Raw genomic sequence first — 12,155 nt, 5'->3', positions numbered from 1 at the left:
TTAATCTTTAGTTTTAAAATAATAATTTTAAATATTTTTTTAGAATTATTTACTATTATAGTACTTTGCATATTAAGTATTTATTAATAGTAACCTAAAATTTTAGTATTTTCATATTTTAATCATTAAAATTATTATATGTAATATGGTTATTTTATTTTATACAATAAATCATAAAATATTTCCTTAACTGATTAAGAAAGTATTTTAAATGATTTGTTGGTATAAAATAATATCTTTAATTTTTTATGGGATTATAAATTGAAATTAAATACAAATTTGTTAATTTATTGCGAGGACATTAATTAATAAACCAGGGTACCAATTTTGGGCATTGTGGGAGTGCTAATCCTTCCCCACACGTAATCGGCTCCCGAACTCATTTTCTGGTAAGCATACCCTTTTTTGTGTTATTTTAATAATATTTTTATAAATTTTATTAAAATAACATAGCATTTTTGGTGACCAATCACACCTCGATAAATGATTGGTGGTGACTCCTCAAAATTTTGTTTTATCTTATACCAGAAGAAAACTCTTACTTTTTCGAGACGAGATTTAGAAAATAACGACACTTGTTTTCGCCGGGTAAATACCGTCTCGACAGCTTGGCGACTCCGCTGGGGAACATTTTTTAGAGAGTCAAGCCACTAGTTTATTAATTAATTATCTTTGCGATAAAATTAAATTTGTTTTAATTTAGTTTTTGATCCCTTGATTATTTTAATAACCATTTTGGTATAAATAGTTGTACTAACTTGTTTGTTAATGTTTTCAGATTAATTATGTCTTTATTGGAATTGAGGAATAAATTTTGTGATTATGTTTCTCTTTCTTATTTTCCTCACACACTGTGCACTGCATTATCATGACATGAGCTAAAACCCCGCTCTATACCATTTAGCTTGAATGAGAAACTACTCCCTCGTGTGGTTTTTACCTCCGTATGGGATAGGAGACCATTCCTTGAGCTCATACCCTATGTTCCTCGTGTGGTTTTCACCTCCGTATGGACATAAGCAAGTGTGTTCCTTCGAATTGAACTCAATCCGAAAGTCTGTGATGGACCAGGATTGAGGGCTTGGTAGTCCAAGGGGGCACCAACAAGGACAATTCGATGACCCTTTTTACCTAAGATCCAAGCCCAACATATAGTCAACCTAGAACTCTAATCTTGGAAATCCCTTGAAGAGAATACATAAGGAAAAGTTCTTTATGAGAATTTGCGGTTAGGCTTACTTCTCCAAACAAGCAAGTGAAAGATATAAGACCTAATCGACTAGTAATGCAGAGCATGGAAAATGTTAGACAGTATGCCCAGAGATGGAAGGACATAGTTGTATAAGTACATCCGCCCATTGAAGAAAATGAGTCAATTATGTTTTTTTATGAATGGAAAACTTGGTAATGGTGAATCCAACAAGAAACCACCAAAGAAAATGAGGTTGGACATTTTACTCGAAGTAGAAGATGTTACTCTAAAAAATCTAAGAAACAGGCTACTATTGATAAAGGTAAAAAGATTGACCTGCAGCTGAGAAAAAATGAACCTGTAATCAACGAGCCAGTGATTCAGAATGAAGCTGAAGAATTTTTGAAGTTTCTCACATGTAGGGACTAATTAATCCAGTTTTTCCTATTACTAAGAAAGATCGATTTGGTTTGGGATATCAACCAGCTGTAAAGGAGAAACAGAGGGGCATTAGAAAGAATTAAGAAATGAGGAAGGCAAAGTTAGCTGGAGAAGATCTCATTTACCAATGAATTTTCCACCATTGTGTAATACTTTTTGTGTCTGGAGGACATATATTCCAAGAGGAGGGGCAAAACAAGGGACTGATAGTTGAGAATACTTTGAAAGAACTGAGTATCAATGTCATATCAAATGATCAATCTGAAGAAAAGAAAGTTATGGGTATTTACCCTGCACCATCAGACTTTGAATTGAATTAATTAGACTGTAGAAGAATTATATGTAGTTTTCAAGTTTTTTTTCATAGACCTCACATATCAATAACATAAATGTTGATGACACTAAATTGATTTCGAGCAACCCATGTGTCATGGGGAAGTTAAGGGTTGTGATAATGGTGAGAAATGTGATCTTATTTTTTGCCTCCTTAGAAAGAGTAATTCTGGGGCATGGAATGAATAATGTCAAGAAACTTTTGAGACAGTTAAGAAATATTTGTCAAGTACCCTAATCTTAGTACTACCTATTCCAAGCAAACTCTTAATTCTTTATTTATCGGTTTGGGAAAATTCAATGGGTGTGTATTAGGATAGCATGATCAAACTAAGAAAAAAAAAGTTATTTACTATCCCAGCAAGAAGTTCACTGAATGTGAAACTAGATACTCTCCAATTGAAAAATCGTGCTATGTTTTGGTATGGATTACTCGAAGGCTTAAGCAATATATATTATATCACATCATATGGCTTATATCCAGATTTGATCCTTTGAAGTATCTAATGAATGTACCTGCATTATCTGGAAGGTTAGCTCGTTGGCAGATCCTGTTGTCAGAATTTGATATCCAATATGTCATTCAAAAAGCAGTAAAAAGAAGTGCAATAGATGAATTTATTGTAAGCCAATAAATTTTGATTTCTCTGGCGAAGATTTAATGGCAATCTTAGTGGAAGAATCAATTACACATTCACGAAGGAATATTGGAAGTTGATTTTTATGGTGCTTTGAATATCTTGGGGCATGGAATTGGGGCAATCTTGGTATCACCAAATAGAGAACATTATCCGTTTATCAGCCGACTTAATTTTGATTGCACAAACAATATGACTGAGTATGAGGCATATGTTATGGGTCTTAGAGCTTCCATTGAACGTAAAGTGAAAATGCTTAAGGTATATGAGGATTCAGCCCTATTAATGGGAAACAAAAGATTCCAAGCTTGTAGAATACCATAAATTGGTTCTGGAACTCATCAAAGAATTTGAAGACGTAACTTTCAATTACCTCCTCAGAGAAGAAAACCAAAGGGTAGATACCTTGACAACCACATTTAAGGTAGATAAGCATCACACAAGATACCTATTGAAATGCAGGCCTATGAATATCCATCTCATTTTTTTAACATTGAAGAAGAATAAGAGGTGAAATTCTGATACTATGATATCTTACAATACATCAGACATCAGAGTTATCCTGAACAGGCAACCAAGAATGATAAAAGAACTATCATAAGAATGGCATCAGAGTATGTACTCGATGGTGAAATCCTGTACAAAAAAAGTGATGAGTGTTCCGAATCATCAATCTTTGCTCGTTATTTCTTCGATTTTGTGGAATTATTGCTGTTAAATTGGTCGTATTATGTTTGTTTTCGTGCAGGTCCTTACTTTCTAGAATTAGTGACAAAACGGATGCATTCTGTATTTTTTTATTATTTGGTCACGATTGGAGACTAGGCATGACTTTGGGCACGACGCGGTCTAACGTGGCAGTTTCTAGAAGGTCTAGTTAGCGACAGTTTCTAGAAGACTTCCTCCGCACGCCTTTTGGAAGATTGATGAGCAGAGTTGCATTAGGAGACTAGTTTAAGTTTGAATTTAAATTAAAAAAACAATTATCTTAGGATTATTTTATTTTATTTTCTTGTTTATCCTTTAGGCTTTGAGAGGCTATAAATACCCACTTGGGGTAAGTCTAAACGCATCACTCAAATTACATTCTTTTTTCTCTCTAGTTTTTATAAAAGCTTTCTCTTTTTACTTTCCAAGTTCTTTTCATTTTTCTTTTATTTTTCAAGATTTGTTTTCAAAATGCTAAGTATGACTTTTGTCATGCTTAGCTAAATTTTTCATAAGCCGAGAGCTGACGCGATGACTCAATTCCAACGGGAGAATTGAAACAGACCCTTAATATCTTCGGAATATCTCTCTCAATCTCTGTGCTAATTTTTCAAAATCAAAACAGTTTTCAAAATCAAAGATTAACTTTGGTCAAGAGGTTGTTGCGATTAAACATGTGGGAGAAAGATTCGGCTTATAGAAAGCAATTTGACTTCCTGGGAACAGACTTGGCAAGATAGTTTTGCCAAGAGGGATTTGAGATCGGAATTGACGGTTATTGATGCAACAATCCGAGTCGCTCACCACGAACTTAAACGAAAATTGATCTACGACAATTGATGTTGTTAGAATCAATTCCTGAAGCTGAAATCAAAGATTGCCTTGGGTATTCGATATACAAGATAGAGTCGCGGGATTGCCCTCGTAGACAAAGTAACTGACGTGAATTCCGAAGAGAAAATCTTATTCGATGATCAGAAGGAAATTGAGTCAAAGCAAGGCTTGAGGCTATTTCACCGTATTTATTCACAAGCTCTATTCTCTTATTTTTATTTAAATTGCTTTTATTTATTTAATCACTTTTATTATTTAAATATCCCATTACCAAACCCCCCCCCATTTATTACTTTCACGCCTGGTGTAAACAAACCGAACAAAAGTTTATAATTTTCTAAGTCCCTGTGGAATCGACCCTTACTTCTCTATACTACGAATTTCCTTATTTATTATCCGAGAAGAAGGAATTTTATTTGACATCGAAAATAACAGTTGTCAAATTGGCACCGTTGTCGGGGACTTCGCCAAAGCATTAGTGGAGTACGACCCGGAGATCGAAGCCAAAGCTAGGAGACTCCACACACAAACGCTTCAGGAAAGAAGGAGACAACAAACAAATCCAGAAGAAGAATCAAATTCAGGTGAATTCGTTAATACAAATCCGATGGCCAATCCTACTATCCGGGAGTTAGCCGCAACACCTACTGAACAAGTGCCTTTGAGCATTGATTTTACCCAAGGCGAAACTCCATACCAGTTAAAAACTGGCCTTATTCATCTCCTCCCTACATTCCGCGAATTGCCAAACTAGGATCCACACAAACATCTCAAGGAATTTCATATGGTCTGCTCTAGCATGAGACCACAGGGAGTAACCGAGGACCAAATAAAACTTAGAGCTTTTCCTTTTTCTTTAGCCGATTCTGCTAAGGAGTGGTTATTTTATCTTTCTCCTAATTCTGTAAATACATGGGCTCAAATGACTCGTATTTTTCTTGATAGGTTTTTCCCTGTGGAAAAAGTAAGTGAACTACGAAGAAGAATACTTGGAATCAAGCAGCTTGATAGAGAGTCACTTTACGATTACTGGGAGCAGTTTAAGAAGTTATGTTCTAGTTGCCCACAACACGGGTTAACTGAACAAACACTCATTCAATACTTTTATGAAGGATTATCTCCCCTGGAAATGAAGATGATCGATGCTGCCAGCGGCGGAGCCTTGGTGAATATGACTCCTACTGAAGCTAGGAACTTAATATTGACGATGGCTGCAAATTCCCAACAGTTCCACGCAAATAATGAACCTTCTCGAAGGGTTCATGAGATAAGTTCATCTTCCATAGAAAATAAAATAGATAAGTTAACTGAATTCGTAAACTCTCTTATTGCAGGAAAGACGGGACAAAACCGATTATGTGGAATATGTGCATTACCTGATCATCCGACACACGGTTGTCCACTGATTCAAGATGACGCATCAGCTCAAGTTAATGCAGTCGGGAGTTTTCTGAGACCTCCCCAAAGAGCTTATAATCCCTACGGCAATACATACAACCCAGGATGGAGGGATCATCCGAATTTCAGCTATGCTCAGAACTCAAGACCAAATCAAGGCTATCAAGCCAGACCTCTACCACCATAACAACCGCAGAAGTCATCATTAGAACCGATTGTCGAGAGGTTAGCTTTTTCCCAGGAAAAATTCCAAACTTGAACTGAAGCGCACTTCCAAAAGATAGACAAACAGTAAGCCAACTAGCTCAAACCGTAAGCCGCTTGGAATCATAAGGTAATCTTCCGTCTCAAACTGAAGTAAACCAAATGGAGAATGTCAGTGCCATCACTCTTTGGAGCGGTACAATAGTAGTACCACCTGTTCCATCAAACGAAGTAACCTAGAAAGAGAAGAAGACTGATGATTCAGGGTCCCGGAAATAGAATAACGAAGGACAAATAGACGACCCAACACCATATCCCTATGACGTACCACCACCTTTTCCATTGAGGTTATTCAAAAGGGATAAAAAAGCTGAGGAAAAAGAAATATTAGAGGTATTTCGGAAGGTGGAAGTTAACATACCCCTCCTCAAGGTTATCCGGAAGGTTCCAAGGTATGCCCTTTTTTTAAAGGATCTCTGTACGACCAAAAGGAAGCTTACCGGAGTTGAGAAGGTAAACTTAAGGGCGAACGTCTCAGCCGTTTTCCAACAAAAGTTACCACCTAAACTAAAGGACCAAGTTATGTTCGCAATCCATTATAAAATTGGTAAGGTTGAGATTAAACGAGCAATGTGTGATCTTGTAAAATGGTCACTAACGATCATTTGAAGGATACAAAGATTTCGATACAACATACTGACATATTGATGATCTATCCATAAGGACTCTTAGAGAATGTATTGGTGGAGGTAAACAACTTGATATTTCTCGCCGATTTTTATATAATCGATATGGAGAATGATTGCACGATCACATCGTCTGACATCCTCTTGGGGCGCCCTTTCCTAAGCACTACACACACAAAAATTAGGTCAGAAGCTAAATTTTAACTATGGAATTTGACGGTGAGATCGTTAAATTTGACATATATAAGGCAATGAGATATCCTGATAAAGTGAAAAGTTTAAATTTTGTCAATTTAATTGATCCTTTGGCTGATGAATTTTTAAGGACTAATTTTTCCTTTGATATATGCAGGGAGCTAGAGGATCATGATGAAAATATGAATTCTGATCATACCGAATTGAATTTGATTTCTTCTAAGCCTAAAATCTTACCTTCTGTTTTGCAGGCAACCAAAGTTAAACTGAAAATGTTGCCTGGTCATTTAAAATACACCTTCCTCAGAGTAAATAACACTTCACCAGTAATCATATCAAAAAAGTTATCCGACGAGGAGGAAAAAGACTTAATCTCTGTTTTACACCAATACAAGGAGGCCATAGGATGGACCATCGCTTATATAAAAGGGTTGAGTCCATCCACTTGCATGCATAAAATTAAAACCGAAGAAGGTGCAAAACCAACACGTGAAGGTCAACGCCGGCTAAATCCACCAATGATGGAAGTGGTAAAAAAAGAGATACAAAAACTCCTAGATGCATATATTATATATCAAATTTCAGATAGCAAATGGGTAAGTCCAATACATGTAGTTCCTAAAAAAATAGTATCTACTGTGATTGAAAATTCTGAAGGATAATGGATAGAGAGTTTGCATCGATTACAAGAAGTTGAATTCTTTAACTCGAAAAGACTATTTTCCTCTTCCGTTCATAGATCAAATGATAGATCAATTAGCCGGTAAATCTCACTATTGTTGTCTTGATGGATTTTCAGGTTTCTTCAGATTCCAGTAGCACCTGAAGATCAAGAAAAGACGACGTTTACATGTCCCTTCGGCACCTTTGCTTATCGACGCATTTCTTTCGGACTCTACAATGCACCTGCCACATTCCAAAGGTATATGATTAATATTTTTTCTGATTTTATTGAGAAAGGTATTGAAGTCTTCATGGACGACTTCACTATTTACGGTAATTTATTCGATGAGTGTCTATTAAACTTGAAAAATGTGTTGCGTCGGTGCCTAGAATTTAACCTTGTTCTGAATTATGAAAAGTGACACTTTATGGTTGATAAAAGTTTAATTATAGGACATATTGTTTCATCTAAAGGAATTACGGTAGATAAAATGAAAACCGATATAATACATTCACTTCCTTACCCTACTACGGTGAGGGAAATTCGCTCTTTTCTTGGTCATGCAGGTTTTTACCGTAGATTCATTAAGGATTTCTCTAAGGTGGTGCAACCATTGTGCGAGCTATTACAAAAGGATAAAGGCTTCAATTTCGACCAACAATGCCAAGAATCATTCGCCGTACTAAAGGAGAAGTTAGTTTCGGCACCCATAGTCCAACCACCAAATTGGGACTTCCCCTTCGAAGTCGTGTGATGCTTCAGATGGAAGTGTTGGGGATGTGCTCAGAAAAAAGATCAGGAAAGAACCTCACGTTATTGCTTATGCATCCCGTACCTTGGATTCCGCACAACAAAATCATTCAACAACTGAAACTGAATTATTCGCTATTATTTTTTATTACATAAATTTATATCATATCTTCTTGGCACTAAAGTTGTTGTTTTCTCTGATCATACAGCCTTGAAGTACTTGCTTAGCAAAAAAGAGGCAAAACCATGACTAATCCGTTGGATCTTACTCCTTAAAGAGTTTGATTTGGAAATCAAGGACAAGAAAGGATGTGAGAATTTAGTGGCCGATCACTTAAGCCGGCTTCCAATCACTACAGTTGATCCTCCCATTCGTGAAGAATTCCCGGAGGAAAGCTTGATGATGGTGCAAACGTCAATACCTTAGTTCACAGATATAGTCAATTACTTAGCTATATGTAAATTACCATCTGATTTAACGAGAGCTGAAGTAAATCATATTAAAAGAGAATCTCTTTTCTTCATTTGGGATTATACGTACCTTTGGAAGCATTGTTCAGACCAGGTAATTAGACGATGTGTTCCTGAAAGCTAGGTGAGCTCTATTTTAAATTTTTGTCATTTTTATTCGTGTGGACACTTTGGACCGAAGCGGACCGCTCATAAAATTTTGGAATGCGGATTCTTTTGGCCTCATATTTCCGTGATGCTTATTTGTTTTGCAAATCTTGTGATAATTATCAACGCGCAGGTAATTTGAGTCGAAGAAATGAAATGCCCCTTAATCCTATACATATATGTGAAATATTTGATATTTGGGGACTTGATTATATGGGTCCATTTGTTTCTTCTTTTGGCAATTATTATATAATCCTTGCGGTTGATTATGTTTCAAACTGGGTAGAAGCTAAATTCACTCGAAACAACAATGCAAAAACTACTGTTCAATTTCTAAAGAATTGTATTTTTCCAGATTTGGTACACCAAGAGCGATAATAAGTGACCGCGACACACACTTCATCAACCGAGTAATTGATGTACTTATGGAAAAACATGGAGTGAATCACAGGATTGCCACATCTTATCATCCGCAAACGAACAGACAAGCAGAAATTTCAAACCGTGAAGTAAAAATAATTCTTGAGAAAATAGTTAAGCCAAATCGTAAGGATTAAAGCTTAAAGTTGATTAACGCTTTGTGGGCTTATCGAACGGCATATAAAGGACCTATCGGTATGTAAACATATCGCCTTGTGTTCGGTAAGCCATGCTATTTACCTGTCAAGGTAGAACACAAGGCATATTGGGCCATAAAACAATGCAATATAGAGTTTGAAACGGCTGGTGAAACACGAAAATTATATATACAAGAGCTTGAGGAAATTCAGAGAGATATTTATGACAACGCCAAAATATATAAGGACAAAACAAAAGAATTCCGTGATCAAAAAATTATTTCTAAATCTTTTTCTATCGGGCAAAAAGTTCTTCTTTTTAATTCAAAATTAAAACTTTTTGTAGAAAAACTTCGATCAAAATAGAGCAGACCTTATACCGTAACTGAAGACAATTCGAGCACTCTATTTAAAGTAAATGGACACATGATTAAACCGTATTATGCGAATAGCAAAGTTTGCTTAATTGAAGATCTCGATTTGGAAGAACCTGTAGTCTGAATCAGATCGTCGAGCTAACGACGTTAAATAAAAGCACTTCATGAGAGGCAGCCTATTGTTTTTAATACCGCTATATTTTTATTTTATTTATTTAATTTTATTTTTACCTTTTGTTTTTGTTTCGCCAAGCATGTTTAATTTAATTTCTATTTTTTATTTGGCAGGAACCGAACATTTTTATTCAAATTTAAACGACGAAGAATTGCGAAATTTCCATTCGAACTGTGCCAAATTCAGTGCAGTACACGATCGAACAGAAAAAAGAAGAAGGAGAAGCCTGTACGCACCGTTTCATTAACGGTGCACGTTAGTAAAACCCAAGGGAGGCTTGGGCGCACGTTAGCAAACCAAAAACAACTTTCCCACCTTTTGTTTCCTTTCTGCTGCCCACACTCCCCAATTCCCTCTTCTTACTATACCGTAGGCCCTATCCCTATTATCACTACACTTTTCCATTTTCCAAAACACCTATTATCATAAAAAAAAACCCCAATCTCCATCAAATTACTTTTCAATTTTAAACTCACCTTATCCACCCAAACAAACAAAATCCCTATTTGACTCAAATTCAACCCCCTCCCACGCATGACACCACCAAACAAAACACATTTAAACCAAACCTCTCCTCTTCATCTTCTCCATAACCGATCGCTCCTCCCCAAAGCACGAACCATCACCCCTCCTTCAGCTCACCACCGGCGGAACCAACACAAAACTCTCATCATTCTATCATTTTTACGCTTCTTGTTCCTCCCTAATACGCGATGGTACGCACATGAAATTGACCCGACAACACCAACGCTCATTCACCCACCGTTCTAGGAGAACGACGCCGCTCAAGCGCGCCGGCGTTCGTCGAGTTGTTGAGTGACTCTGACTCTATTCCGTCGCCTCCCCCGGCTCAACCAATGCAAGGTCATGCACAAGCCCTAATGTCACTGTATCATTCGACATTTGCGCCGATCACCTCTTTCTACCTCGGGCCTAGTACGTCTCGCCATCCGTCCCCTCCGCGATCTCCATCTCCGTCGTTCCACTCACTGCCAACTGAAGAAACATCAACACGCTCAAGACGGACGGCATTCCCATCATACTCGATGTACTCGGCGGCAAGGGATAACACTCCCGAGGTAAACTCTAGCCCTGTTTCGATTCAACCTTTGCTAATGTACCATCATATCTATGGTTTTACAGAGGACTTTACTGCCGATTTTCCGCCTTCAGACCCATCGCCTGTAACATCGAGCTCACTGTAGCAACCTCTACGTGATGCTTCGCCTACCCGTTCACCTAGCCCGGGGGATGCACCTGACAGCCCGCCACCAGCCCACGAAAACCCAAAGCATAACCGACGGGGTCGGTCATATATTGTTCTCCCCGAGGAAACGATGCACGGCTATTTGCAATTCTCCAATGATAAATTGGTACGTTTCGAGTCGGTAAGACACCGTCCTTTCTGAGTAGCTAAATACATTCCGACTCATACTTTAGAAACATTGCACTTACGTGAGTTTGTTCACGCATACTTTGCTGCAATTGATTGGGAATTATATCCGATAATTAACTGTGGAACATTTTATGAACTTGTGTTTGAATTCTATGCCATTTTTAATTTTTCACCCCAACGTCTGCTTAATGTTAGTTCACCTGATGTTGTAACATTTCGACTATGTGGGAACTACTTCTCAATGTCTATATCAGAATTTAATCTTGCTATGGGGTTCGTGATGGATATCACAAGTCATTCGTATTTAACTGTTTTACTTGAGATTCTGCATAGTTTCGATGCTGACATGGCTTATGAGGGACTTACCGGTTTATTCGGCCACATTTTCAATGCTCGCGCGACGCGAGCCCATCTTATCCACGACCCGGCCTTGCGCTACATCCATCGCTTTCTTGGTTATAATTATTCTGGCTGGAATGACTCATCATCCTACTTAAGCCGAGTCGAGCTATTTTTTGTGTGGTCCATGTTAGTAGGCAAACGTGTGAACTTGGGATTCTGGTTTGATCAGGCCTTTGAGATCGTTATTCGATCCAATCGCCCGCTTATCCTTGGCCCTTACATCACCCATTTAGCTTATCGTATTGCTAACTTTGATGTAACACGATTTACTTATGCTTTTTCTACAGATACTTTAGATGAGCGATGCTTGGATTCAATAGGCCTACTCACCGGAACCCCGACCGCACCTTACTTCGTTCCACTGGGTGTCCTCACTCCTTGCAGCGAGCGAGTCTCCATGCGCCAAAACGCACCAGCGCCACCACCTGCAGCGCCATGCTCGGATATGCAATCCCAAATGAATGAAGTACACGACCGCCTCCACTCAATTGAGATGAACATTACAAAGATTCTCTCCTACCTACGTCCTACTACCTCTCATCGCGGCCGAGGCCGTGTCCGTGGTCGACACTAAATCCGGGGTGTAC

The sequence above is a fragment of the Hibiscus syriacus genome, unplaced genomic scaffold, assembly GCF_006381635.1.
Source record: "Hibiscus syriacus cultivar Baekdansim isolate YM2019G1 unplaced genomic scaffold, ASM638163v2 tig00110450_pilon, whole genome shotgun sequence".
Taxonomy (NCBI): Eukaryota; Viridiplantae; Streptophyta; class Magnoliopsida; order Malvales; family Malvaceae; genus Hibiscus; species Hibiscus syriacus.
The sequence above is the reverse complement of the archived record's forward strand: the minus strand, read 5'-3'. Positions refer to the sequence as shown.